The following is a 20,625-nucleotide window of genomic DNA, read 5'->3' as shown; positions in this document are numbered from 1 at the left end:
AGAACCTGCTAGCAACAGTTCTTGTCACTGAGCTGCCCTGCAGCTAAAAGCATGCGTTGGCCGGGAATCGAACCCGGGTCAACTGCTTGGAAGGCAGCTATGCTTACCACTATACCACCAACGCTGTTTTCTCTCCATTCAGGCCAAGATTTTTCAGAAAAAAAATTCTCAAAACCTCAGGTTATCATGAAGACGAAGCGGGGAATCCTTTGGAGAACCTGCTAGCAACAGTTCTTGTCACTGAGCTGCCCTGAAGCTAAAAGCCTGCGTTGACCGGGAATCGAACCCGGGTCAACTGCTTAGAAGGCAGCTATGCTTACCACTATACCACCAACGCTGTTTTATATCTATTCAGGGCCAGGATTTTTCAGGAAAAGTTCCTCAAACCTGAGGTTACTGTAAAGACTAAGCAGGGAATCCTTTCAAGGACCTGCTGGCAAGGGTTCTAGTCACTGAGCCGCCCTGCAGTGAACAACTTGCGTTGGCCGGGAATCGAACCCGGGTCAACTGCTTGGAAGGCAGCTATGCTTACCACTATACCACCAACGCTGTTTTCTCTCTGTCCAGGCCAAGATTTTTCAGGATAAAGTTCCTGAAACCTCAGGCTATTGTAAAGACTAAGCAGGGAATCCTTTGGAGAACCTGCTAGCAACGGTTCTTGTCATTGAGCTGCCCTGCAGCTAAAAGCATGCGTTGGCCGGGAATCGAACCCGGGTCAACTGCTTGGAAGGCAGCTATGCTTACCACTATACCACCAACGCTGTTTGCTCTCTGTTCAGGCCAAGATTTTTCAGAATAAAGTTCCTCAGACCTCAGGTTATCGTGAAGACGAAGCAGGGAATCCTTTGGAGAACCTGCTAGCAACAGTTCTTGTCACTGAGCTGCCCTGCAGCTAAAAGCATGCGTTGGCCGGGAATCGAACCCGGGTCAACTACTTGGAAGGCAGCTATGCTTACCACTATACCACCAACGCTGTTTGCTCTCTGTTCAGGCCAAGATTTTTCAGGATAAAGTTCCTCAGACCTCAGGTTATCGTGAAGACGAAGCAGGGAATCCTTTGGAGAACCTGCTAGCAACGGTTCTTGTCATTGAGCTGCCCTGCAGCTAAAAGCATGCGTTGGCCGGGAATTGAACCCGGGTCAACTGCTTGGAAGGCAGCTATGCTTACCACTATACCACCAACGCTGTTTTCTCTCTGTTCAGGCCAAGATTTTTCAGGATAAAGTTCCTCAGACCTCAGGTTATCGGGAAGACGAAGCAGGGAATCCTTTGGAGAACCTGCTAGCAACAGTTCTTGTCACTGAGCTGCCCTGCAGCTAAAAGCATGCGTTGGCCGGGAATCGAACCCGGGTCAACTGCTTGGAAGGCAGCTATGCTTACCACTATACCACCAACACTGTTTTCTCTCCATTCAGGCCAAGATTTTTCAGAAAAAAATTTCTCAAACCTCAGGTTATCATGAAGACGAAGCGGGGAATCCTTTGGAGAACCTGCTAGCAACAGTTCTTGTCACTGAGCTGCCCTGAAGCTAAAAGCCTGCGTTGGCCGGGAATCGACCCGGGTCAACTGCTTGGAAGGCAGCTATGCTTACCACTATACCACCAACGCTGTTTTATATCTATTCAGGGCCAGGATTTTTCAGGAAAAGTTCCTCAAACCTGAGGTTACTGTAAACACTAAGCAGGGAATCCTTTCAAGGACCTGCTGGCAAGGGTTCTAGTCACTGAGCCGCCCTGCAGTGAACAACTTGCGTTGGCCGGGAATCGAACCCTGGTCAACTGCTTGGAAGGCAGCTATGCTTACCACTATACCACCAACGCTGTTTTCTCTCTGTCCAGGCCAAGATTTTTCAGGAAAAATTCCTGAAACCTCAGGCTATTGTAAAGACTAAGCAGGTAATCCTTTGGAGAACCTGCTAGCAACGGTTCTTGTCATTGAGCTGCCCTGCAGCTAAAAGCATGCGTTGGCCGGGAATCGAACCCCGGTCAACTGCTTGGAAGGCAGCTATGCTTACCACTATACCACCAACGCTGTTTGCTCTCTGTTCAGGCCAAGATTTTTCAGGATAAAGTTCCTCAGACCTCAGGTTATCGTGAAGACGAAGCAGGGAATCCTTTGGAGAACCTGCTAGCAACAGTTCTTGTCACTGAGCTGCCCTGCAGCTAAAAGCATGCGTTGGCCGGGAATCCAACCCGGGTCAACTGCTTGGAAGGCAGCTATGCTTACCACTATACCACCAACGCTGTTTTCTCTCCATTCAGGCCAAGATTTTTCAGAAAAAAATTTCTCAAACCTCAGGTTATCATGAAGACGAAGCGGGGAATCCTTTGGAGAACCTGCTAGCAACAGTTCTTGTCACTGAGCTGCCCTGAAGCTAAAAGCCTGCGTTGACCGGGAATCGAACCCGGGTCAACTGCTTGGAAGTTAGCTATGCTTACCACTATACCACCAACGCTGTTTTATATCTATTCAGGGCCAGGATTTTTCAGGAAAAGTTCCTCAAACCTGAGGTTACTGTAAAGACTAAGCAGGGAATCCTTTCAAGGACCTGCTGGCAAGGGTTCTAGTCACTGAGCCGCCCTGCAGTGAACAACTTGCGTTGGCTGTGAATTGAACCCGGGTCAACTGCTTGGAAGGCAGCTATGCTTACCACTATACCACCAACGCTGTTTTCTCTCTATCCAGGCCAAGATTTTTCAGGAAAAGTTCCTGAAACCTCAGGCTATTGTAAAGACTAAGCAGGGAATCCTTTGGAGAACCTGCTAGCAACGGTTCTTGTCATTGAGCTGCCCTGCAGCTAAAAGCATGCGTTGGCCGGGAATCGAACCCGGGTCAACTGCTTGGAAGGCAGCTATGCTTACCACTATACCACCAACGCTGTTTTCTCTCTATCCAGGCCAAGATTTTTCAGGATAAAGTTCCTCAGACCTCAGGTTATCGTGAAGACGAAGCAGGGAATCCTTTGGAGAACCTGCTAGCAACAGTTCTTGTCACTGAGCTGCCCTGCAGCTAAAAGCATGCGTTGGCCGGGAATCGAACCCGGGTCAACTGCTTGGAAGGCAGCTATGCTTACCACTATACCACCAACGCTGTTTGCTCTCTGTTCAGGCCAAGATTTTTCAGGATAAAGTTCCTCAGACCTCAGGTTATCGTGAAGATGAAGCAGGGAATCCTTTGGAGAACCTGCTAGCAACAGTTCTTGTCACTGAGCTGCCCTGCAGCTAAAAGCATGCGTTGGCCGGGAATCGAACCCGGGTCAACTGCTTGGAAGGCAGCTATGCTTACCACTATACCACCAAAGCTGTTTTCTCTCCATTCAGGCCAAGATTTTTCAGAAAAAAATTTCTCAAACCTCAGGTTATCATGAAGACGAAGCGGGGAATCCTTTGGAGAACCTGCTAGCAACAGTTCTTGTCACTGAGCTGCCCTGAAGCTAAAAGCCTGCGTTGGCCGGGAATCGAACCCGGGTCAACTGCTTGGAAGGCAGCTATGCTTACCACTATACCACCAACGCTGTTTGCTCTCTGTTCAGGCCAAGATTCTTCAGGATAAAGTTCCTCAGACCTCAGGTTATCGTGAAGACGAAGCAGGGAATCCTTTGGAGAACCTGCTAGCAACAGTTCTTGTCACTGAGCTGCCCTGCAGCTAAAAGCATGCGTTGGCCGGGAATCGAACCCGGGTCAACTGCTTGGAAGGCAGCTATGCTTACCACTATACCACCAACGCTGTTTTCTCTCCATTCAGGCCAAGATTTTTCAGGATAAAGTTCCTCAGACCTCAGGTTATCGTGAAGACGAAGCAGGGAATCCTTTGGAGAACCTGCTAGCAACAGTTCTTGTCACTGAGCTGCCCTGCAGCTAAAAGCATGCGTTGGCCGGGAATCGAACCCGGGTCAACTGCTTGGAAGGCAGCTATGCTTACCACTATACCACCAACGCTGTTTTCTCTCCATTCAGGCCAAGATTTTTCAGAAAAAAATTTCTCAAACCTCAGGTTATCATGAAGACGAAGCGGGGAATCCTTTGGAGAACCTGCTAGCAACAGTTCTTGTCACTGAGCTGCCCTGCAGTGAACAACTTGCGCTGGCCGGGAATTGAACCCGGTTCAACTGCTTGGAAGGCAGCTATGCTTACCACTATACCACCAACGCCGTTTTCTCTCTATCCAGGCCAAGATTTTTCAGGAAAAGTTCCTGAAACCTCAGGCTATTGTAAAGACTAAGCAGGGAATCCTTTGGAGAACCTGCTAGCAACGGTTCTTGTCATTGAGCTGCCCTGCAGCTAAAAGCATGCGTTGGCCGGGAATCGAACCCGGGTCAACTGCTTGGAAGGCAGCTATGCTTACCACTATACCACCAACGCTGTTTGCTCTCTGTTCAGGCCAAGATTTTTCAGAAAAAAATTTCTCAAACCTCAGGTTATCATGAAGACGAAGCGGGGAATCCTTTGGAGAACCTGCGAGCAACAGTTCTTGTCACTGAGCTGCCCTGAAGCTAAAAGCCTGCGTTGGCCGGGAATCGACCCGGGTCACCTGCTTGGAAGGTAGCTATGCTTACCACTATACCACCAACACTGTTTTATATCTATTCAGGGCCAGGATTTTTCAGGAAAAGTTCCTCAAACCTGAGGTTACTGTAAAGACTAAGCAGGGAATCCTTTCAAGGACCTGCTGGCAAGGGTTCTAGTCACTGAGCCGCCCTGCAGTGAACAACTTGCGTTGGCCGGGAATTGAACCCGGGTCAACTGCTTGGAAGGCAGCTATGCTTACCACTATACCACCAACGCTGTTTTCTCTCTGTCCAGGCCAAGATTTTTCAGGAAAAGTTCCTGAAACCTCAGGCTATTGTAAAGACTAAGCAGGGAATCCTTTGGAGAACCTGCTAGCAACGGTTCTTGTCACTGAGCTGCCCTGCAGCTAAAAGCCTGCGTTGACCGGGAATCGAAACTCGTCAACTGCTTGGAAGGCAGCTATGCTTACCACTATACCACCAACGCTGTGTCTCTGCATTCAGGCCAAGATTTTTCAGGAAAAAGTTTCTCAGACCTCAGGTTATCATGAAGACGAAGCAGGGAATCCTTTGGAGAACCTGCTAGCAACAGTTCTTGTCACTGAGCTGCCCTGCAGCTAAAAGCCTACGTTAGCCGGGAATCGCACCCAGGTCAACTGCATGGAAGGCAGCTATGCTTACCACTATACCACCAACGCTGTTTTATATCCATTCAGGGCCAGGATTTTCCAGAAACAGTTCCTCAAACCTCAGGTTATTGTAAAGAATAAGCAGGGAATACATCCGAGGACCTGCTAGCAACAGTTCTATTCACTGAGCTGCCCTGCAGCTAAAAGCCTGCGTTAGCCGGGAATCGAAACTCGTCAACTGCTTGGAAGGCAGCTATGCTTACCACTATACCACCAACGCTGTTTTCTCTCTGTTCAGGCCAAGATTTTTCAGGAAAAGTTCCTCAATACTGAGGTTATTGTGAAGACTAAGCAGGGAATTGATCCGAGGACCTGCTAGCAACAGTTCTATTCACTGAGCTGCCCTGCAGCTAAAAGACTGCGTTGGCCGGGAATCGAACCCGGGTCAACTGCTTGGAAGGCAGCTATGCTTACCACTATACCACCAACGCTGTTTTCTCACTGTTCAGGCCAAGATTTTTCAGGAAAAGTCCCTCAATGCTGAGGTTACTGTAAAGACGAAGCAGGGAATCCTTTCAAGGACCTGCTGGCAAGGGTTCTAGTCACTGAGCCGCCCTGCAGTGAACAACTTGCGTTGGCCGGGAATCGAACCCGGGTCAACTGCTTGGAAGGCAGCTATGCTTACCACTATACCACCAACGCTGTTTTCTCTCTATCCAGGCCAAGATTTTTCAGGAAAAGTTCCTGAAACCTCAGGCTATTGTAAAGACTAAGCAGGGAATCCTTTGGAGAACCTGCTAGCAACGGTTCTTGTCATTGAGCTGCCCTGCAGCTAAAAGCATGCGTTGGCCGGGAATCGAACCCGGGTCAACTGCTTGGAAGGCAGCTATGCTTACCATTATACCACCAACGCTGTTTTCTCCTTGTCAGGCCAAGATTTTTCGAGATAAAGTTCCTCAGACCTCAGGTTATCGGGAAGACGAAACAGGGAATCCTTTGGAGAACCTGCTAGCAACAGTTCTTGTCACTGAGCTGCCCTGCAGCTAAAAGCCTGCGTTGGCCGGGAATCGAACCCGGGTCAACTGCTTGGAAGGCAGCTATGCTTACCACTATACCACCAACGCTGTTTTCTCCTTGTCAGGCCAAGATTTTTCAAGAAAAGTTCCTGAAACCTCAGGCTATTGTAAAGACTAAGCAGGGAATCCTTTGGAGAACCTGCTAGCAACGGTTCTTGTCATTGAGCTGCCCTGCAGCTAAAAGCATGTGTTGGCCGGGAATCGAACCCGGGTCAACTGCTTGGAAGGCAGCTATGCTTACCACTATACCACCAACGCTGTTTTCTCTCTGTTCAGGCCAAGATTTTTCAGGATAAAGTTCCTCAGACCTCAGGTTATCATGAAGACGAAGCAGGGAATCCTTTGGAGAACCTGCTAGCAACAGTTCTTGTCACTGAGCTGCCCTGCAGCTAAAAGCATGCGTTGGCCGGGAATCGAACCCGGGTCAACTGCTTGGAAGGCAGCTATGCTTACCACTATACCACCAACGCTGTTTTCTCTCCATTCAGGCCAAGATTTTTCAGAAAAAAAATTCTCAAACCTCAGGTTATCATGAAGACGAAGCGGGGAATCCTTTGGAGAACCTGCTAGCAACAGTTCTTGTCACTGAGCTGCCCTGAAGCTAAAAGCCTGCGTTGACCGGGAATCGAACCCGGGTCAACTGCTTAGAAGGCAGCTATGCTTACCACTATACCACCAACGCTGTTTTATATCTATTCAGGGCCAGGATTTTTCAGGAAAAGTTCCTCAAACCTGAGGTTACTGTAAAGACTAAGCAGGGAATCCTTTCAAGGACCTGCTGGCAAGGGTTCTAGTCACTGAGCCGCCCTGCAGTGAACAACTTGCGTTGGCCGGGAATCGAACCCGGGTCAACTGCTTGGAAGGCAGCTATGCTTACCACTATACCACCAACGCTGTTTTCTCTCTGTCCAGGCCAAGATTTTTCAGGATAAAGTTCCTGAAACCTCAGGCTATTGTAAAGACTAAGCAGGGAATCCTTTGGAGAACCTGCTAGCAACGGTTCTTGTCATTGAGCTGCCCTGCAGCTAAAAGCATGCGTTGGCCGGGAATCGAACCCGGGTCAACTGCTTGGAAGGCAGCTATGCTTACCACTATACCACCAACGCTGTTTGCTTTGTTCAGGCCAAGATTTTTCAGAATAAAGTTCCTCAGACCTCAGGTTATCGTGAAGACGAAGCAGGGAATCCTTTGGAGAACCTGCTAGCAACAGTTCTTGTCACTGAGCTGCCCTGCAGCTAAAAGCATGCGTTGGCCGGGAATCGAACCCGGGTCAACTACTTGGAAGGCAGCTATGCTTACCACTATACCACCAACGCTGTTTGCTCTCTGTTCAGGCCAAGATTTTTCAGGATAAAGTTCCTCAGACCTCAGGTTATCGTGAAGACGAAGCAGGGAATCCTTTGGAGAACCTGCTAGCAACGGTTCTTGTCATTGAGCTGCCCTGCAGCTAAAAGCATGCGTTGGCCGGGAATTGAACCCGGGTCAACTGCTTGGAAGGCAGCTATGCTTACCACTATACCACCAACGCTGTTTTCTCTCTGTTCAGGCCAAGATTTTTCAGGATAAAGTTCCTCAGACCTCAGGTTATCGGGAAGACGAAGCAGGGAATCCTTTGGAGAACCTGCTAGCAACAGTTCTTGTCACTGAGCTGCCCTGCAGCTAAAAGCATGCGTTGGCCGGGAATCGAACCCGGGTCAACTGCTTGGAAGGCAGCTATGCTTACCACTATACCACCAACACTGTTTTCTCTCCATTCAGGCCAAGATTTTTCAGAAAAAAATTTCTCAAACCTCAGGTTATCATGAAGACGAAGCGGGGAATCCTTTGGAGAACCTGCTAGCAACAGTTCTTGTCACTGAGCTGCCCTGAAGCTAAAAGCCTGCGTTGGCCGGGAATCGACCCGGGTCAACTGCTTGGAAGGCAGCTATGCTTACCACTATACCACCAACGCTGTTTTATATCTATTCAGGGCCAGGATTTTTCAGGAAAAGTTCCTCAAACCTGAGGTTACTGTAAACACTAAGCAGGGAATCCTTTCAAGGACCTGCTGGCAAGGGTTCTAGTCACTGAGCCGCCCTGCAGTGAACAACTTGCGTTGGCCGGGAATCAAACCCTGGTCAACTGCTTGGAAGGCAGCTATGCTTACCACTATACCACCAACGCTGTTTTCTCTCTGTCCAGGCCAAGATTTTTCAGGAAAAATTCCTGAAACCTCAGGCTATTGTAAAGACTAAGCAGGTAATCCTTTGGAGAACCTGCTAGCAACGGTTCTTGTCATTGAGCTGCCCTGCAGCTAAAAGCATGCGTTGGCCGGGAATCGAACCCCGGTCAACTGCTTGGAAGGCAGCTATGCTTACCACTATACCACCAACGCTGTTTGCTCTCTGTTCAGGCCAAGATTTTTCAGGATAAAGTTCCTCAGACCTCAGGTTATCGTGAAGACGAAGCAGGGAATCCTTTGGAGAACCTGCTAGCAACAGTTCTTGTCACTGAGCTGCCCTGCAGCTAAAAGCATGCGTTGGCCGGGAATCGAACCCGGGTCAACTGCTTGGAAGGCAGCTATGCTTACCACTATACCACCAACGCTGTTTTCTCTCCATTCAGGCCAAGATTTTTCAGAAAAAAATTTCTCAAACCTCAGGTTATCATGAAGACGAAGCGGGGAATCCTTTGGAGAACCTGCTAGCAACAGTTCTTGTCACTGAGCTGCCCTGAAGCTAAAAGCCTGCGTTGACCGGGAATCGAACCCGGGTCAACTGCTTGGAAGGCAGCTATGCTTACCACTATACCACCAACGCTGTTTTATATCTATTCAGGGCCAGGATTTTTCAGGAAAAGTTCCTCAAACCTGAGGTTACTGTAAAGACTAAGCAGGGAATCCTTTCAAGGACCTGCTGGCAAGGGTTCTAGTCACTGAGCCGCCCTGCAGTGAACAACTTGCGTTGGCTGTGAATTGAACCCGGGTCAACTGCTTGGAAGGCAGCTATGCTTACCACTATACCACCAACGCTGTTTTCTCTCTATCCAGGCCAAGATTTTTCAGGAAAAGTTCCTGAAACCTCAGGCTATTGTAAAGACTAAGCAGGGAATCCTTTGGAGAACCTGCTAGCAACGGTTCTTGTCATTGAGCTGCCCTGCAGCTAAAAGCATGCGTTGGCCGGGAATCGAACCCGGGTCAACTGCTTGGAAGGCAGCTATGCTTACCACTATACCACCAACGCTGTTTTCTCTCTATCCAGGCCAAGATTTTTCAGGATAAAGTTCCTCAGACCTCAGGTTATCGTGAAGACGAAGCAGGGAATCCTTTGGAGAACCTGCTAGCAACAGTTCTTGTCACTGAGCTGCCCTGCAGCTAAAAGCATGCGTTGGCCGGGAATCGAACCCGGGTCAACTGCTTGGAAGGCAGCTATGCTTACCACTATACCACCAACGCTGTTTGCTCTCTGTTCAGGCCAAGATTTTTCAGGATAAAGTTCCTCAGACCTCAGGTTATCGTGAAGATGAAGCAGGGAATCCTTTGGAGAACCTGCTAGCAACAGTTCTTGTCACTGAGCTGCCCTGCAGCTAAAAGCATGCGTTGGCCGGGAATCGAACCCGGGTCAACTGCTTGGAAGGCAGCTATGCTTACCACTATACCACCAAAGCTGTTTTCTCTCCATTCAGGCCAAGATTTTTCAGAAAAAAATTTCTCAAACCTCAGGTTATCATGAAGACGAAGCGGGGAATCCTTTGGAGAACCTGCTAGCAACAGTTCTTGTCACTGAGCTGCCCTGAAGCTAAAAGCCTGCGTTGGCCGGGAATCGAACCCGGGTCAACTGCTTGGAAGGCAGCTATGCTTACCACTATACCACCAACGCTGTTTGCTCTCTGTTCAGGCCAAGATTCTTCAGGATAAAGTTCCTCAGACCTCAGGTTATCGTGAAGACGAAGCAGGGAATCCTTTGGAGAACCTGCTAGCAACAGTTCTTGTCACTGAGCTGCCCTGCAGCTAAAAGCATGCGTTGGCCGGGAATCGAACCCGGGTCAACTGCTTGGAAGGCAGCTATGCTTACCACTATACCACCAACGCTGTTTTCTCTCCATTCAGGCCAAGATTTTTCAGGATAAAGTTCCTCAGACCTCAGGTTATCGTGAAGACGAAGCAGGGAATCCTTTGGAGAACCTGCTAGCAACAGTTCTTGTCACTGAGCTGCCCTGCAGCTAAAAGCATGCGTTGGCCGGGAATCGAACCCGGGTCAACTGCTTGGAAGGCAGCTATGCTTACCACTATACCACCAACGCTGTTTTCTCTCCATTCAGGCTAAGATTTTTCAGAAAAAAATTTCTCAAACCTCAGGTTATCATGAAGACGAAGCGGGGAATCCTTTGGAGAACCTGCTAGCAACAGTTCTTGTCACTGAGCTGCCCTGAAGCTAAAAGCCTGCGTTGACCGGGAATCGAACCCGGGTCAACTGCTTGGAAGGCAGCTATGCTTACCACTATACCACCAACGCTGTTTTATCTCTATTCAGGGCCAGGATTTTTCAGGAAAAGTTCCTCAAACCTGAGGTTACTGTAAAGACTAAGCAGGGAATCCTTTCAAGGACCTGCTGGCAAGGGTTCTAGTCACTGAGCCGCCCTGCAGTGAACAACTTGCGCTGGCCGGGAATTGAACCCGGGTCAACTGCTTGGAAGGCAGCTATGCTTACCACTATACCACCAACGCTGTTTTCTCTCTATCCAGGCCAAGATTTTTCAGGAAAAGTTCCTGAAACCTCAGGCTATTGTAAAGACTAAGCAGGGAATCCTTTGGAGAACCTGCTAGCAACGGTTCTTGTCATTGAGCTGCCCTGCAGCTAAAAGCATGCGTTGGCCGGGAATCGAACCCGGGTCAACTGCTTGGAAGGCAGCTATGCTTACCACTATACCACCAACGCTGTTTGCTCTCTGTTCAGGCCAAGATTTTTCAGAAAAAAATTTCTCAAACCTCAGGTTATCATGAAGACGAAGCGGGGAATCCTTTGGAGAACCTGCGAGCAACAGTTCTTGTCACTGAGCTGCCCTGAAGCTAAAAGCCTGCGTTGGCCGGGAATCGACCCGGGTCACCTGCTTGGAAGGTAGCTATGCTTACCACTATACCACCAACACTGTTTTATATCTATTCAGGGCCAGGATTTTTCAGGAAAAGTTCCTCAAACCTGAGGTTACTGTAAAGACTAAGCAGGGAATCCTTTCAAGGACCTGCTGGCAAGGGTTCTAGTCACTGAGCCGCCCTGCAGTGAACAACTTGCGTTGGCCGGGAATTGAACCCGGGTCAACTGCTTGGAAGGCAGCTATGCTTACCACTATACCACCAATGCTGTTTTCTCTCTGTCCAGGCCAAGATTTTTCAGGAAAAGTTCCTGAAACCTCAGGCTATTGTAAAGACTAAGCAGGGAATCCTTTGGAGAACCTGCTAGCAACGGTTCTTGTCATTGAGCTGCCCTGCAGCTAAAAGCATGCGTTGGCCGGGAATCGAACCCGGGTCAACTGCTTGGAAGGCAGCTATGCTTACCACTATACCAACAACGCTGTTTGCTCTCTGTTCAGGCCAAGATTTATCAGGATAAAGTTCCTCAGACCTCAGGTTATCGTGAAGACGAAGCAGGGAATCCTTTGGAGAACCTGCTAGCAACAGTTCTTGTCACTGAGCTGCCCTGCAGCTAAAAGCATGCGTTGGCCGGGAATCGAACCCGGGTCAACTGCTTGGAAGGCAGCTATGCTTACCACTATACCACCAACGCTGTTTTATATCTATTCAGGGCCAGGATTTTTCAGGAAAAGTTCCTCAAACCTGAGGTTACTGTAAAGACTAAGCAGGGAATCCTTTCAAGGACCTGCTGGCAAGGGTTCTAGTCACTGAGCCGCCCTGCAGTGAACAACTTGCGCTGGCCGGGAATTGAACCCGGGTCAACTGCTTGGAAGGCAGCTATGCTTACCACTATACCACCAACGCTGTTTTCTCTCTGTCCAGGCCAAGATTTTTCAGGAAAAGTTCCTGAAACCTCAGGCTATTGTAAAGACTAAGCAGGGAATCCTTTGGAGAACCTGCTAGCAACGGTTCTTGTCATTGAGCTGCCCTGCAGCTAAAAGCATGCGTTGGCCGGGAATCGTACCCGGGTCAACTGCTTGGAAGGCAGCTATGCTTACCACTATACCACCAACGCTGTTTTCTCTCCATTCAGGCCAAGATTTTTCAGAAAAAAATTTCTCAAACCTCAGGTTATCATGAAGACGAGGCAGGGAATCCTTTGGAGAACCTGCTAGCAAGAGTTCTTGTCACTGAGCTGCCCTGCAGCTAAAAGCCTGCGTTGGCCGGGAATCGACCCAGGTCAACTGCTTGGAAGGCAGCTATGCTTACCACTATACCACCAACGCTGTTTTATATCTATGCAGGGCCAGGATTTTTCAGGAAAAGTTCCTCAAACCTGAGGTTACTGTAAAGACTAAGCAGGGAATCCTTTCAAGGACCTGCTGGCAAGGGTTCTAGTCACTGAGCCGCCCTGCAGTGAACAACTTGCGTTGGCCGGGAATTGAACCCGGGTCAACTGCTTGGAAGGCAGCTATGCTTACCACTATACCACCAACGCTGTTTTCTCTCTGTCCAGGCCAAGATTTTTCAGGAAAAGTTCCTGAAACCTCAGGCTGTTGTAAAGACTAAGCAGGGAATCCTTTGGAGAACCTGCTAGCAACGGTTCTTGTCATTGAGCTGCCCTGCAGCTAAAAGCATGCGTTGGCCGGGAATCGTACCCGGGTCAACTGCTTTGAAGGCAGCTATGCTTACCACTATACCACCAACGCTGTTTTCCCTCCATTCAGGCCAAGATTTTTCTGAAAAAAATTTCTCAAACCTCAGGTTATCATGAAGACGAGGCAGGGAATCCTTTGGAGAACCTGCTAGCAACAGTTCTTGTCACTGAGCTGCCCTGCAGCTAAAAGCCTGCGTTGGCCGGGAATCGAACCCCTGTCAACTGCTTGGAAGGCAGCTAAGCTTACCACTATACCACCAACGCTGTTTGCTCTCTGTTCAGGCCAAGATTTTTCAGGATAAAGTTCCTCAGACCTCAGGTTATCGTGAAGACGAAGCAGGGAATCCTTTGGAGAACCTGCTAGCAACAGTTCTTGTCACTGAGCTGCCCTGCAGCTAAAAGCCTACGTTGGCTGGGAATCGAAACTCGTCAACTGCTTGGAAGGCAGCTATGCTTACCAATATACCACCAACGCTGTTTTCTCTCTATTCAGGGCCAACATTTTTCAGGGAAAGTTCCTCAATGCTGAGGTTACTGTGAAGACTAAGCAGGGAATCCTTTCGAGGACCTGCTAGCAACGGTTCTATTCACTGAGCTGCCCTGCAGCTAAAAGCCTGCGTTGGCCGGGAATCGAACCCGGGTCAACTGCTTGGAAGGCAGCTATGCTTACCACTATACCACCAACGCTGTTTTCTCCTTGTCAGGCCAAGATTTTTCGGGAAAAGTTTCTCAGACCTCAGGTTATCGTGAAGACTAAGCAGGGAATCCTTGGGAGAACCTGCTAGCAACAGTTTTTGTCACTGAGCTGCCCTGCAGCTTAAAGCCTACGTTGGCCGGGAATCGAACCAGGGTCAACTGCTTGGAAGGCAGCTATGCTTACCACTATACCACCAACGCTGTTTTCTCTCTATTCAGGGCCAAGATTTTTCAGGGAAAATTCCTCAAACCTCAGGTTATTGAGAAGACTAAGCAGGGAATCCATCCGAGGACCTGCTAGCAACGGTTCTAGTCACTGAGCCGGCCTGCAGCTACATGCCTACGTCGGCCAGGAATCGAACCCGGGTCAACTGCCTGGAAGGCAGCTACGCTTAACACTATAACACCAACGCTGTTTTCTCTCTATTAAGGGCCAAGATTTTTCAGGGAAAGTTCCTCAAACCTCAGGTTATTGAGAAGACTAAGCAGGGAATCCATCCGAGGACCTGCTAGCAACGGTTCTAGTCACTGAGCCGGCCTGCAGCTAAATGCCTACGTCGGCCGGGAATCGAACCCGGGTCAACTGTCTGGAAGGCAGCTATGCTTACCACTATACCACCAACGCTGTTTTCTCTCTATTCAGGGCCAAGATTTTTCAGGGAAAAGTTCCTCAATCCTCAGGTTATTGTGAAGACTCAGCAGGGAATCCATCTGAGGACCTGCTAGCAACGGTTCTATTCACTGAGCTGCCCTGCAGCTAAAAGCCTGCGTTGGCCGGGAATCGAAACCGGGTCAACTGCTTGGAAGGCAGCTATGCTTACCACTATACCACCAACGCTGTTTTCTCCTTGTCAGGCCAAGATTTTTCGAGAAAAAGTTTCTCAGACCTCAGGTTATCGTGAAGACTAAGCAGGGAATCCTTGGGAGAACCTGCTAGCAACAGTTTTTGTCACTGAGCTGCCCTGCAGCTTAAAGCTTGCGTTGGCCGGGAATCGAACCCAGGTCAACTGCTTGGAAGGCAGCTATGCTTACCACTATACCACCAACGCTGTTTTCTCTCTATTCAGGGCCAAGATTTTGCAGGAAAAGTTCCTCAAACCTCAGGTTATTGTGAAGACTAAGCAGGGAATCCATCCGAGGACCTGCTAGTAACGGTTCTATTCACTGAGCTGCCCTGCAGCTAAAAGCCTGCGTTGGCCGGGAATCGAACCCAGGTCAACTGCTTGGAAGGCAGCTATGCTTACCACTATACCACCAACGCTGTTTTCTCTCTATCCAGGCCAAGATTTTTCAGGAAATGTTCCTCAAACCTCAGGTTATTGAGAAGACTAAGCAGGGAATCCTTTCGAGAACCTGCTAGCAGTGGTTCTTGTCACTGAGCTGCCCTGCAGCTAAAAGCCTGCGTTGGCCGGGAATCGAAACTCGTCAACTGCCTTGAAGGCAGCTATGCTTACCACTATACCACCAACGCTGTTTTCTCTCTGTTCAGGGCCAAGAATTTTTAAGGAAAAGTTCCTCAAACCTCAGGTTATTGTGAAGACTAAGCAGGGAATCCATCCGAGGACCTGCTAGCAACGGTTCTCTTCACTGAGCTGCCCTGCAGTAAAAGCCTGTGTTGGCCGGGAATCGAACCCGGGTCAACTTCTTGGAAGACAGCTTTGCTTACCACTATACCACCACGATGTTCTTTCATCAGTGCCAAGATTTTTCAGGTAAAAGTTTCTCAGACCTCAGGTTATAGTGAAGCCTAAGCAGGGAATCCTTTGGAGAACCTGCTAGCAACAGTTCTTGTCACTGAGCTGCCCTGCAGCTAAAAGCCTGTGTTGGCCGGGAATCGAACCCGGGTCAACTGCTTGGAAGGCAGCTATGCTTACCACTATACCACCAACGCTGTTTTCACTATTCAGGGCCAAGATTTTTCAGGGAAAAGTTCCTCAGACCTCAGGTTATCGTGAAGACGAAGCAGGGAATCCTTTGGAGAACCTGGTAGCAACAGTTCTATTCACTGAGCTGCCCTGCAGCTAAAAGCCTACATTGGCTGGGAATCGGACCCGGGTCAACTGCTTGGAAGGCAGCTATGCTTACCACTATACCACCACTATGTTCTTTCATTCAGGGCCAAGATTTTTCAGGAAAAAGTTTCTCAGACCTCAGGTTATCGTGAAGACTAAGCAGGGAATCCTTTGGAGAACCTGCTAGCAGTGGTTCTTGTCACTGAGCTGTCCTGCAGCTAAAAGCCTGCATTAGCCGGGAATCGAATCCAGGTCAACTGCTTGGAAGGCAGCTATGCTTACCATTATACCACCAACACTGTTTTCTCTCTATACAGGGCCAAGATTTTTCAGAGAAAAGTTCCTCAAACCTCGGGTTAATGTGAAGACAAAGCAGGGAATCCTCTCGAGAACGTGCTAGCAACAGTTCTTGACACTGAGCCGCCCTGCAACTAACGGCTTGCGTTAGCTGGGAATCGAACCCAGGTCAACTGCTTGGAAGGCAGCTATGCTTACCACTACCCCACCAACGCTGTTTTCTCACTATACAGGGCCAAGATTTTTCAGGAAAAGTTCCTCAGACCTCAGGTTATTGAGAAGACTAAGCAGGGAAGCCTTTCGAGGACCTGCTAGCAGCGGTTCTAGTCACTGAGCCGGCCTTCAGCTAAAAGGCTGCATTGGCCAGGCAGCGAACCCGGGTTAACTGCTTGGAAGGCAGCTATGCTTACCACCATACCACCAACGCTGTTTTCTCTCTATTCAGGCCAAGATTTTTCAGGAAAAGTTCCTCAAACCTCAGATTATTGTGAAGACGAAGCAGGGAATCCTCTCAAGAACCTGCTAGCAACAGTTCTTGTCACTGAGCCGCACTGCAACGAACCGGTTGCGTTAGCCGGGAATTAAACCCAGGTCAACTGCTTGGAAGGGAGCTATGCTTACCACTACACCACCAAAGCTGTTTTCTCTCTATACAGGGCCAAGATTTTTCAGGAAAAGTTCCTCAGACCTCAGGTTATTGAGAAGACTAAGCAGGGAAGCCTTTCGAGGACCTGCTAGCAGCGGTTCTAGTCACTGAGCCGGCCTGCAGCTAAAAGGCTGCGTTGGCCAGGAAGCGAACCCGGGTCAACTGCTTGGAAGGCAGCTATGCTTACCACCATACCACAAACGCTGTTTTCTCTCTATTCAGGCCAAGATTTTTCAGGAAAAGTTCCCCAAACCTCAGATTATTGAGAAGACGAAGCAGGGAATCCTCTCGAGAACCTGCTAGCAACAGTTCTTGTCACTGAGCCGCCCTGCAACTAACCGCTTGCGTTGGCAAGGAATCGAACCCTGGTCAACTGCTTGGAAGGCAGCTATGCTTACCACTACACCACCAACGCTGTTTTTTCTCTATACAGGGCCAAGATTTTTCAGGAAAAGTTCCTCAGACCTCAGGTTATTGAGAAGACTAAGCAGGGAATCCTTTCGAGGACCTGCTAGCAGCGGTTCTAGTCACTGAGCCGGCCTGCAGCTAAAAGGCTGCGTTGGCCAGGAAGCGAACCCGGGTCAACTGCTTGGAAGGCAGCTATGCTTACCACTATACCACCAACGCTGTTTCTCCTCTGTTCAGGCCAAGATTTTATGCGGAAAGTTCCTTATACCTCAGGTTATTGTGAAGACAAAGCAGGGAATCCTTTCGAGAACCTGCTAGCAATGTTTTTTGTCACTGAGCCACCCTGCAACTAAAAGCTTGCGTTGGCAAGGAGTCGAACCCGGGTCATCTGTTTGGAAAGCAGCTATGCTTACCACTATACCACAAACGCTGTTTTCTCTCTATTCAGGCCAAGATTTTTCAGGAAAAGTTCCTCAAACCTCAGATTATTGAGAAGACGAAGCAGGGAATCCTCTCGAGAACCTGCTAGCAACAGTTCTTGTCACTGAGCCGCCCTGCAACTAACCGCTTGCGTTAGCTGGGAATCGAACCCTGGTCAACTGCTTGGAAGGCAGCTATGCTTACCACTACACCACCAACGCTGTTTTTTCTCTATACAGGGCCAAGATTTCTCAGGAAAAGTTCCTCAGACCTCAGGTTATTGAGAAGACTAAGCAGGGAATCCTTTCGAGGACCTGCTAGCAGCGGTTCTAGTCACTGAGCCGGCCTGCAGCTAAAAGGCTGCGTTGGCCAGGAAGCGAACCCGGGTCAACTGCTTGGAAGGCAGCTATGCTTACCACTATACCACCAACGCTGTTTTCTCTCTGTTCAGGCCAAGATTTTATGCGGAAAGTTCCTTATACCTCAGGTTATTGTGAAGACAAAGCAGGGAATCCTTTCGAGAACCTGCTAGCAACGTTTTTTGTCACTGAGCCACCCTGCAACTAAAAGCTTGCGTTGGCAAGGAGTCGAACCCGGGTCATCTGTTTGGAAAGCAGCTATGCTTACCACTATACCACCAATGCTGTTCTCTCTTGCTCAGGGTCAAGATTTTTCAGGAAGAGTTCCTCAAACCTTGGGTTATTGTGATGACATGGCAGGGAATGCAACTGAGGGCCTGCTAGCAACAGTGCTAGTCACTAAGCAGCCCTGCAGCTGAAAGCCTGCGTTGGCCGGGAATCAAACCCGGGTCAACTGCTTAGAAGGCAGCGATGCTTACCATAGCATAGCTGCTATAGCTACCACTATACCACTAATGCTGCTTTCTATGTATTCAGAGCAATAGCTGCTGAAGACTTCATAATGGTGAAATAGTGGAAGGTGGTAAATCAGGTGAGGAGAAGGAAGGATCGATTGTTTAATCTGGTTACAAAACAATGGATAATGTATACGCTTGAGTCTGATTCAGAGTCACGTTATTCTGAAATCAGTAACACTGATTGATAGCCATTTCAATCTGATTATTGTGTTTACATCACAATTGAAATAAAAAGCATTAATTGCCTTGTTATATAGCCTTTTAAGTTTGAACCTGCAGTTAAATGTACTCAATGATTATATGTGGCTATTGCACTTAAATGTTTGCATTTCCGCCAGCTCTCATGAACAATGAAGATTATTTATATTGACACTATTTGGATGTTTCATGTCTTTAAATGTGTGAATGGTTTACTGAGGAGCCACTGCAGCACCTTGAACGGCTTTAATGTGAGAATGAAGACGTTGGCTGTAGAGGCTGCATGTGTTTTTGGGATTCAGGCTGTCTGCTGTTCTGCTGTGCTGCTGAGCTGCCTGGATCTCAGCCTGCTGCAGACCTGAGCAGCATTTTAACAGCCAAGAGGCAGCTGACAGTAGCGTTCTGGCCCAGTTCCATACTACAAACTATACACTGTGTACTAATGTTGACAGTGCAATATTTCTTCAGTTAAAATACAAGAAAATTATTTATTTTGACATCTTTCATTACAGGGAATGATACAAGACATAAGCTACAGACATCAAACTGCACCTATATCAGTAAAAAATGCAAATAAGGTTGATTAGTTGACTGTGGCGACATTTACACCATCTGGTACAAGTGACCCATTTCTGACGTTTTGCTCAGATGTTGCATATATCAAATATGTGTTGTGAACACATTCATTTTGTGCCACATTCATGAGTTAAATGTGAAAATAAATGTATGGGGGGAATACAAGATCAGGCAAAGTGACACAGATTATCACAATTCTTCTCCTCTAAGTTTCACATAAAAAATGGGACAATCAATGAGTCATAATGGGAACACCCTATGCAATCACTTCTCTGCATCAACACACACCTGTGAACTGAAGGAGCAGCGATCGAACACACACACACACACACACACACACGTTGTTGTGGACCATTAAAGATGCTTCAGAAAGCAATAGCTTGTGTAATTATTTCTGTCTCATTTACGTCAATTGAGGCGTCTAAGCCAGACAGGCGCATTTATCTGATGTGGGCCATTTTAGAAAGAAGAAAGATGAAGATGAAAGAAGAGGATGTAAAGAGAAAATGCATAGCGGATGATGATGATGATTTTAGCAGAATGAATGAATGAATTTGTAGCAGATAATTATATGATGAAAGTTAATAGGTTTTTAACTTGCAAATTTTACCCGCAGGAAACCTATGGAAGCCCATTTCCACCAGAATATAAAGAAAACTTGATAACAATACAAATGTCCATGTCAAATCACAATTATGAGAAATAAGTAAGTAAATAGAAATTATGACTTACCAAATGCAGCATAAATCTTAAGACTTTTTACCTCATATCTTCGTCTTTTAATTAAAATTTATTTTGCTTCCATAGAAACCCATAAAAACACGGGGACAACATGCTGAGTCAGCACAGACACCACTCTTGCTAGCAACAATTTTAGCCACCGAAAAAGCTTTGCGTTGGCCGGGAATCGAACCCGGGTCAACTGCTTGGAAGGCAGCTATGCTCACCACTATACCACCAACGCTGTGCAGGTGCATCATAAACTATAAGTTTTCACGTAACAGCTTCCCAGCAATTTCATCATATATCACTAAAATATGGAGGAAAGTAGGAAAGAAGGAATTCAGACGATGTTGAAAAGTAATATGTAAATAAAATAAACATTGATTTTAAGTCTCCATTTGTATCATTTACTTTTCTTTGCAACAAAGAGCAAAGAGTTATTATACCTTTGATTACATTTACTGTTAAAATATATTAATTTTTATATGACTAAAACTTGGAGTGTATGACTGTTTATTGTGGTTTTCCCACTTTAAGGGATTTGCCTCTGACTCATCGTTTGTTCCTATTTTCTCTTCTTTTCCATCTTTTTTATTCTCTTTTCTTCTGTTTCACTCCACCTCTTCTTTTCTCTCATGACAATTCTTGTCATCTCGTTGACTTTCTCCTTCCTTCTCCTCCTTCTCATCTTCTGTCTCTCCCATGAGTGCATCTTTCTTCTCAGTCTTCTTGTTTTCCCCTCTGCTCGCTTTGCTATTGTCACCTTCCATCTTTCTCCCTCAAATATTCAAAG

At 47.8% G+C, this 20,625-nt stretch overlaps 68 non-coding genes across 68 annotated transcripts; all 68 read right to left on the bottom strand.

Moving 5' to 3' along the window:
• Positions 1 to 52: 52 nt before the first annotated feature.
• trnag-ucc (transfer RNA glycine (anticodon UCC)) lies at positions 53 to 124 on the bottom strand. The gene has a single exon. It is a non-coding gene; the product is annotated as a tRNA-Gly (tRNA).
• Positions 125 to 265: 141 nt separating this feature from the next.
• trnar-ucu (transfer RNA arginine (anticodon UCU)) lies at positions 266 to 337 on the bottom strand. The gene has a single exon. It is a non-coding gene; the product is annotated as a tRNA-Arg (tRNA).
• Positions 338 to 477: 140 nt separating this feature from the next.
• Positions 478 to 549, bottom strand: trnag-ucc (transfer RNA glycine (anticodon UCC)). The gene has a single exon. It is a non-coding gene; the product is annotated as a tRNA-Gly (tRNA).
• A 140-nt stretch (positions 550 to 689) lies between these two features.
• Positions 690 to 761, bottom strand: trnag-ucc (transfer RNA glycine (anticodon UCC)). The gene has a single exon. It is a non-coding gene; the product is annotated as a tRNA-Gly (tRNA).
• Positions 762 to 901: 140 nt separating this feature from the next.
• Positions 902 to 973, bottom strand: trnag-ucc (transfer RNA glycine (anticodon UCC)). Its single transcript has one exon. It is a non-coding gene; the product is annotated as a tRNA-Gly (tRNA).
• Positions 974 to 1,113: 140 nt separating this feature from the next.
• On the bottom strand, positions 1,114 to 1,185 carry trnag-ucc (transfer RNA glycine (anticodon UCC)). The gene has a single exon. It is a non-coding gene; the product is annotated as a tRNA-Gly (tRNA).
• Positions 1,186 to 1,325: 140 nt separating this feature from the next.
• Positions 1,326 to 1,397, bottom strand: trnag-ucc (transfer RNA glycine (anticodon UCC)). The gene has a single exon. It is a non-coding gene; the product is annotated as a tRNA-Gly (tRNA).
• Positions 1,398 to 1,537: 140 nt separating this feature from the next.
• Positions 1,538 to 1,608, bottom strand: trnag-ucc (transfer RNA glycine (anticodon UCC)). Its single transcript has one exon. It is a non-coding gene; the product is annotated as a tRNA-Gly (tRNA).
• A 140-nt stretch (positions 1,609 to 1,748) lies between these two features.
• trnag-ucc (transfer RNA glycine (anticodon UCC)) lies at positions 1,749 to 1,820 on the bottom strand. Its single transcript has one exon. It is a non-coding gene; the product is annotated as a tRNA-Gly (tRNA).
• A 139-nt stretch (positions 1,821 to 1,959) lies between these two features.
• On the bottom strand, positions 1,960 to 2,031 carry trnag-ucc (transfer RNA glycine (anticodon UCC)). Its single transcript has one exon. It is a non-coding gene; the product is annotated as a tRNA-Gly (tRNA).
• A 140-nt stretch (positions 2,032 to 2,171) lies between these two features.
• Positions 2,172 to 2,243, bottom strand: trnag-ucc (transfer RNA glycine (anticodon UCC)). The gene has a single exon. It is a non-coding gene; the product is annotated as a tRNA-Gly (tRNA).
• A 140-nt stretch (positions 2,244 to 2,383) lies between these two features.
• On the bottom strand, positions 2,384 to 2,455 carry trnag-ucc (transfer RNA glycine (anticodon UCC)). The gene has a single exon. It is a non-coding gene; the product is annotated as a tRNA-Gly (tRNA).
• A 140-nt stretch (positions 2,456 to 2,595) lies between these two features.
• trnag-ucc (transfer RNA glycine (anticodon UCC)) lies at positions 2,596 to 2,667 on the bottom strand. The gene has a single exon. It is a non-coding gene; the product is annotated as a tRNA-Gly (tRNA).
• Positions 2,668 to 2,806: 139 nt separating this feature from the next.
• Positions 2,807 to 2,878, bottom strand: trnag-ucc (transfer RNA glycine (anticodon UCC)). Its single transcript has one exon. It is a non-coding gene; the product is annotated as a tRNA-Gly (tRNA).
• Positions 2,879 to 3,018: 140 nt separating this feature from the next.
• On the bottom strand, positions 3,019 to 3,090 carry trnag-ucc (transfer RNA glycine (anticodon UCC)). The gene has a single exon. It is a non-coding gene; the product is annotated as a tRNA-Gly (tRNA).
• A 140-nt stretch (positions 3,091 to 3,230) lies between these two features.
• Positions 3,231 to 3,302, bottom strand: trnag-ucc (transfer RNA glycine (anticodon UCC)). Its single transcript has one exon. It is a non-coding gene; the product is annotated as a tRNA-Gly (tRNA).
• Positions 3,303 to 3,442: 140 nt separating this feature from the next.
• Positions 3,443 to 3,514, bottom strand: trnag-ucc (transfer RNA glycine (anticodon UCC)). Its single transcript has one exon. It is a non-coding gene; the product is annotated as a tRNA-Gly (tRNA).
• Positions 3,515 to 3,654: 140 nt separating this feature from the next.
• On the bottom strand, positions 3,655 to 3,726 carry trnag-ucc (transfer RNA glycine (anticodon UCC)). The gene has a single exon. It is a non-coding gene; the product is annotated as a tRNA-Gly (tRNA).
• Positions 3,727 to 3,866: 140 nt separating this feature from the next.
• Positions 3,867 to 3,938, bottom strand: trnag-ucc (transfer RNA glycine (anticodon UCC)). The gene has a single exon. It is a non-coding gene; the product is annotated as a tRNA-Gly (tRNA).
• A 140-nt stretch (positions 3,939 to 4,078) lies between these two features.
• trnag-ucc (transfer RNA glycine (anticodon UCC)) lies at positions 4,079 to 4,150 on the bottom strand. Its single transcript has one exon. It is a non-coding gene; the product is annotated as a tRNA-Gly (tRNA).
• A 139-nt stretch (positions 4,151 to 4,289) lies between these two features.
• trnag-ucc (transfer RNA glycine (anticodon UCC)) lies at positions 4,290 to 4,361 on the bottom strand. Its single transcript has one exon. It is a non-coding gene; the product is annotated as a tRNA-Gly (tRNA).
• A 351-nt stretch (positions 4,362 to 4,712) lies between these two features.
• On the bottom strand, positions 4,713 to 4,784 carry trnag-ucc (transfer RNA glycine (anticodon UCC)). The gene has a single exon. It is a non-coding gene; the product is annotated as a tRNA-Gly (tRNA).
• Positions 4,785 to 5,555: 771 nt separating this feature from the next.
• On the bottom strand, positions 5,556 to 5,627 carry trnag-ucc (transfer RNA glycine (anticodon UCC)). Its single transcript has one exon. It is a non-coding gene; the product is annotated as a tRNA-Gly (tRNA).
• Positions 5,628 to 5,766: 139 nt separating this feature from the next.
• Positions 5,767 to 5,838, bottom strand: trnag-ucc (transfer RNA glycine (anticodon UCC)). The gene has a single exon. It is a non-coding gene; the product is annotated as a tRNA-Gly (tRNA).
• Positions 5,839 to 5,977: 139 nt separating this feature from the next.
• On the bottom strand, positions 5,978 to 6,049 carry trnag-ucc (transfer RNA glycine (anticodon UCC)). Its single transcript has one exon. It is a non-coding gene; the product is annotated as a tRNA-Gly (tRNA).
• Positions 6,050 to 6,188: 139 nt separating this feature from the next.
• Positions 6,189 to 6,260, bottom strand: trnag-ucc (transfer RNA glycine (anticodon UCC)). Its single transcript has one exon. It is a non-coding gene; the product is annotated as a tRNA-Gly (tRNA).
• Positions 6,261 to 6,398: 138 nt separating this feature from the next.
• Positions 6,399 to 6,470, bottom strand: trnag-ucc (transfer RNA glycine (anticodon UCC)). Its single transcript has one exon. It is a non-coding gene; the product is annotated as a tRNA-Gly (tRNA).
• Positions 6,471 to 6,610: 140 nt separating this feature from the next.
• trnag-ucc (transfer RNA glycine (anticodon UCC)) lies at positions 6,611 to 6,682 on the bottom strand. Its single transcript has one exon. It is a non-coding gene; the product is annotated as a tRNA-Gly (tRNA).
• A 140-nt stretch (positions 6,683 to 6,822) lies between these two features.
• On the bottom strand, positions 6,823 to 6,894 carry trnar-ucu (transfer RNA arginine (anticodon UCU)). The gene has a single exon. It is a non-coding gene; the product is annotated as a tRNA-Arg (tRNA).
• Positions 6,895 to 7,034: 140 nt separating this feature from the next.
• Positions 7,035 to 7,106, bottom strand: trnag-ucc (transfer RNA glycine (anticodon UCC)). Its single transcript has one exon. It is a non-coding gene; the product is annotated as a tRNA-Gly (tRNA).
• A 140-nt stretch (positions 7,107 to 7,246) lies between these two features.
• On the bottom strand, positions 7,247 to 7,318 carry trnag-ucc (transfer RNA glycine (anticodon UCC)). Its single transcript has one exon. It is a non-coding gene; the product is annotated as a tRNA-Gly (tRNA).
• Positions 7,319 to 7,456: 138 nt separating this feature from the next.
• Positions 7,457 to 7,528, bottom strand: trnag-ucc (transfer RNA glycine (anticodon UCC)). The gene has a single exon. It is a non-coding gene; the product is annotated as a tRNA-Gly (tRNA).
• Positions 7,529 to 7,668: 140 nt separating this feature from the next.
• On the bottom strand, positions 7,669 to 7,740 carry trnag-ucc (transfer RNA glycine (anticodon UCC)). Its single transcript has one exon. It is a non-coding gene; the product is annotated as a tRNA-Gly (tRNA).
• A 140-nt stretch (positions 7,741 to 7,880) lies between these two features.
• Positions 7,881 to 7,952, bottom strand: trnag-ucc (transfer RNA glycine (anticodon UCC)). Its single transcript has one exon. It is a non-coding gene; the product is annotated as a tRNA-Gly (tRNA).
• Positions 7,953 to 8,092: 140 nt separating this feature from the next.
• On the bottom strand, positions 8,093 to 8,163 carry trnag-ucc (transfer RNA glycine (anticodon UCC)). The gene has a single exon. It is a non-coding gene; the product is annotated as a tRNA-Gly (tRNA).
• A 140-nt stretch (positions 8,164 to 8,303) lies between these two features.
• On the bottom strand, positions 8,304 to 8,375 carry trnag-ucc (transfer RNA glycine (anticodon UCC)). The gene has a single exon. It is a non-coding gene; the product is annotated as a tRNA-Gly (tRNA).
• A 139-nt stretch (positions 8,376 to 8,514) lies between these two features.
• On the bottom strand, positions 8,515 to 8,586 carry trnag-ucc (transfer RNA glycine (anticodon UCC)). The gene has a single exon. It is a non-coding gene; the product is annotated as a tRNA-Gly (tRNA).
• A 140-nt stretch (positions 8,587 to 8,726) lies between these two features.
• Positions 8,727 to 8,798, bottom strand: trnag-ucc (transfer RNA glycine (anticodon UCC)). The gene has a single exon. It is a non-coding gene; the product is annotated as a tRNA-Gly (tRNA).
• Positions 8,799 to 8,938: 140 nt separating this feature from the next.
• trnag-ucc (transfer RNA glycine (anticodon UCC)) lies at positions 8,939 to 9,010 on the bottom strand. The gene has a single exon. It is a non-coding gene; the product is annotated as a tRNA-Gly (tRNA).
• A 140-nt stretch (positions 9,011 to 9,150) lies between these two features.
• trnag-ucc (transfer RNA glycine (anticodon UCC)) lies at positions 9,151 to 9,222 on the bottom strand. The gene has a single exon. It is a non-coding gene; the product is annotated as a tRNA-Gly (tRNA).
• Positions 9,223 to 9,361: 139 nt separating this feature from the next.
• trnag-ucc (transfer RNA glycine (anticodon UCC)) lies at positions 9,362 to 9,433 on the bottom strand. Its single transcript has one exon. It is a non-coding gene; the product is annotated as a tRNA-Gly (tRNA).
• A 140-nt stretch (positions 9,434 to 9,573) lies between these two features.
• trnag-ucc (transfer RNA glycine (anticodon UCC)) lies at positions 9,574 to 9,645 on the bottom strand. The gene has a single exon. It is a non-coding gene; the product is annotated as a tRNA-Gly (tRNA).
• A 140-nt stretch (positions 9,646 to 9,785) lies between these two features.
• trnag-ucc (transfer RNA glycine (anticodon UCC)) lies at positions 9,786 to 9,857 on the bottom strand. The gene has a single exon. It is a non-coding gene; the product is annotated as a tRNA-Gly (tRNA).
• A 140-nt stretch (positions 9,858 to 9,997) lies between these two features.
• Positions 9,998 to 10,069, bottom strand: trnag-ucc (transfer RNA glycine (anticodon UCC)). The gene has a single exon. It is a non-coding gene; the product is annotated as a tRNA-Gly (tRNA).
• Positions 10,070 to 10,209: 140 nt separating this feature from the next.
• Positions 10,210 to 10,281, bottom strand: trnag-ucc (transfer RNA glycine (anticodon UCC)). The gene has a single exon. It is a non-coding gene; the product is annotated as a tRNA-Gly (tRNA).
• A 140-nt stretch (positions 10,282 to 10,421) lies between these two features.
• trnag-ucc (transfer RNA glycine (anticodon UCC)) lies at positions 10,422 to 10,493 on the bottom strand. The gene has a single exon. It is a non-coding gene; the product is annotated as a tRNA-Gly (tRNA).
• Positions 10,494 to 10,633: 140 nt separating this feature from the next.
• trnag-ucc (transfer RNA glycine (anticodon UCC)) lies at positions 10,634 to 10,705 on the bottom strand. The gene has a single exon. It is a non-coding gene; the product is annotated as a tRNA-Gly (tRNA).
• Positions 10,706 to 10,845: 140 nt separating this feature from the next.
• Positions 10,846 to 10,917, bottom strand: trnag-ucc (transfer RNA glycine (anticodon UCC)). The gene has a single exon. It is a non-coding gene; the product is annotated as a tRNA-Gly (tRNA).
• Positions 10,918 to 11,056: 139 nt separating this feature from the next.
• On the bottom strand, positions 11,057 to 11,128 carry trnag-ucc (transfer RNA glycine (anticodon UCC)). Its single transcript has one exon. It is a non-coding gene; the product is annotated as a tRNA-Gly (tRNA).
• A 351-nt stretch (positions 11,129 to 11,479) lies between these two features.
• trnag-ucc (transfer RNA glycine (anticodon UCC)) lies at positions 11,480 to 11,551 on the bottom strand. Its single transcript has one exon. It is a non-coding gene; the product is annotated as a tRNA-Gly (tRNA).
• A 139-nt stretch (positions 11,552 to 11,690) lies between these two features.
• Positions 11,691 to 11,762, bottom strand: trnag-ucc (transfer RNA glycine (anticodon UCC)). Its single transcript has one exon. It is a non-coding gene; the product is annotated as a tRNA-Gly (tRNA).
• Positions 11,763 to 11,902: 140 nt separating this feature from the next.
• Positions 11,903 to 11,974, bottom strand: trnag-ucc (transfer RNA glycine (anticodon UCC)). Its single transcript has one exon. It is a non-coding gene; the product is annotated as a tRNA-Gly (tRNA).
• Positions 11,975 to 12,114: 140 nt separating this feature from the next.
• trnag-ucc (transfer RNA glycine (anticodon UCC)) lies at positions 12,115 to 12,186 on the bottom strand. Its single transcript has one exon. It is a non-coding gene; the product is annotated as a tRNA-Gly (tRNA).
• Positions 12,187 to 12,325: 139 nt separating this feature from the next.
• Positions 12,326 to 12,397, bottom strand: trnag-ucc (transfer RNA glycine (anticodon UCC)). Its single transcript has one exon. It is a non-coding gene; the product is annotated as a tRNA-Gly (tRNA).
• A 140-nt stretch (positions 12,398 to 12,537) lies between these two features.
• Positions 12,538 to 12,608, bottom strand: trnag-ucc (transfer RNA glycine (anticodon UCC)). Its single transcript has one exon. It is a non-coding gene; the product is annotated as a tRNA-Gly (tRNA).
• Positions 12,609 to 12,748: 140 nt separating this feature from the next.
• trnag-ucc (transfer RNA glycine (anticodon UCC)) lies at positions 12,749 to 12,820 on the bottom strand. The gene has a single exon. It is a non-coding gene; the product is annotated as a tRNA-Gly (tRNA).
• Positions 12,821 to 13,594: 774 nt separating this feature from the next.
• Positions 13,595 to 13,666, bottom strand: trnag-ucc (transfer RNA glycine (anticodon UCC)). Its single transcript has one exon. It is a non-coding gene; the product is annotated as a tRNA-Gly (tRNA).
• Positions 13,667 to 13,804: 138 nt separating this feature from the next.
• Positions 13,805 to 13,876, bottom strand: trnag-ucc (transfer RNA glycine (anticodon UCC)). Its single transcript has one exon. It is a non-coding gene; the product is annotated as a tRNA-Gly (tRNA).
• Positions 13,877 to 14,441: 565 nt separating this feature from the next.
• Positions 14,442 to 14,513, bottom strand: trnag-ucc (transfer RNA glycine (anticodon UCC)). The gene has a single exon. It is a non-coding gene; the product is annotated as a tRNA-Gly (tRNA).
• Positions 14,514 to 14,652: 139 nt separating this feature from the next.
• On the bottom strand, positions 14,653 to 14,724 carry trnag-ucc (transfer RNA glycine (anticodon UCC)). The gene has a single exon. It is a non-coding gene; the product is annotated as a tRNA-Gly (tRNA).
• A 140-nt stretch (positions 14,725 to 14,864) lies between these two features.
• On the bottom strand, positions 14,865 to 14,936 carry trnag-ucc (transfer RNA glycine (anticodon UCC)). Its single transcript has one exon. It is a non-coding gene; the product is annotated as a tRNA-Gly (tRNA).
• A 558-nt stretch (positions 14,937 to 15,494) lies between these two features.
• trnag-ucc (transfer RNA glycine (anticodon UCC)) lies at positions 15,495 to 15,566 on the bottom strand. Its single transcript has one exon. It is a non-coding gene; the product is annotated as a tRNA-Gly (tRNA).
• Positions 15,567 to 16,127: 561 nt separating this feature from the next.
• On the bottom strand, positions 16,128 to 16,199 carry trnag-ucc (transfer RNA glycine (anticodon UCC)). The gene has a single exon. It is a non-coding gene; the product is annotated as a tRNA-Gly (tRNA).
• A 774-nt stretch (positions 16,200 to 16,973) lies between these two features.
• Positions 16,974 to 17,045, bottom strand: trnag-ucc (transfer RNA glycine (anticodon UCC)). The gene has a single exon. It is a non-coding gene; the product is annotated as a tRNA-Gly (tRNA).
• Positions 17,046 to 17,185: 140 nt separating this feature from the next.
• Positions 17,186 to 17,257, bottom strand: trnag-ucc (transfer RNA glycine (anticodon UCC)). The gene has a single exon. It is a non-coding gene; the product is annotated as a tRNA-Gly (tRNA).
• A 350-nt stretch (positions 17,258 to 17,607) lies between these two features.
• trnag-ucc (transfer RNA glycine (anticodon UCC)) lies at positions 17,608 to 17,679 on the bottom strand. Its single transcript has one exon. It is a non-coding gene; the product is annotated as a tRNA-Gly (tRNA).
• A 140-nt stretch (positions 17,680 to 17,819) lies between these two features.
• Positions 17,820 to 17,891, bottom strand: trnag-ucc (transfer RNA glycine (anticodon UCC)). The gene has a single exon. It is a non-coding gene; the product is annotated as a tRNA-Gly (tRNA).
• Positions 17,892 to 20,001: 2,110 nt separating this feature from the next.
• trnag-ucc (transfer RNA glycine (anticodon UCC)) lies at positions 20,002 to 20,073 on the bottom strand. Its single transcript has one exon. It is a non-coding gene; the product is annotated as a tRNA-Gly (tRNA).
• Positions 20,074 to 20,625: the final 552 nt, after the last annotated feature.

This window comes from Genypterus blacodes, unplaced genomic scaffold (assembly GCF_046128005.1).
Source record: "Genypterus blacodes isolate CSIRO-AG114 ecotype Tasmania unplaced genomic scaffold, CSIRO-AGI_Gbla_v1 ptg000064l_1, whole genome shotgun sequence".
Taxonomy (NCBI): Eukaryota; Metazoa; Chordata; class Actinopteri; order Ophidiiformes; family Ophidiidae; genus Genypterus; species Genypterus blacodes.
This window is presented reverse-complemented; position numbering and strand designations above follow the sequence as displayed.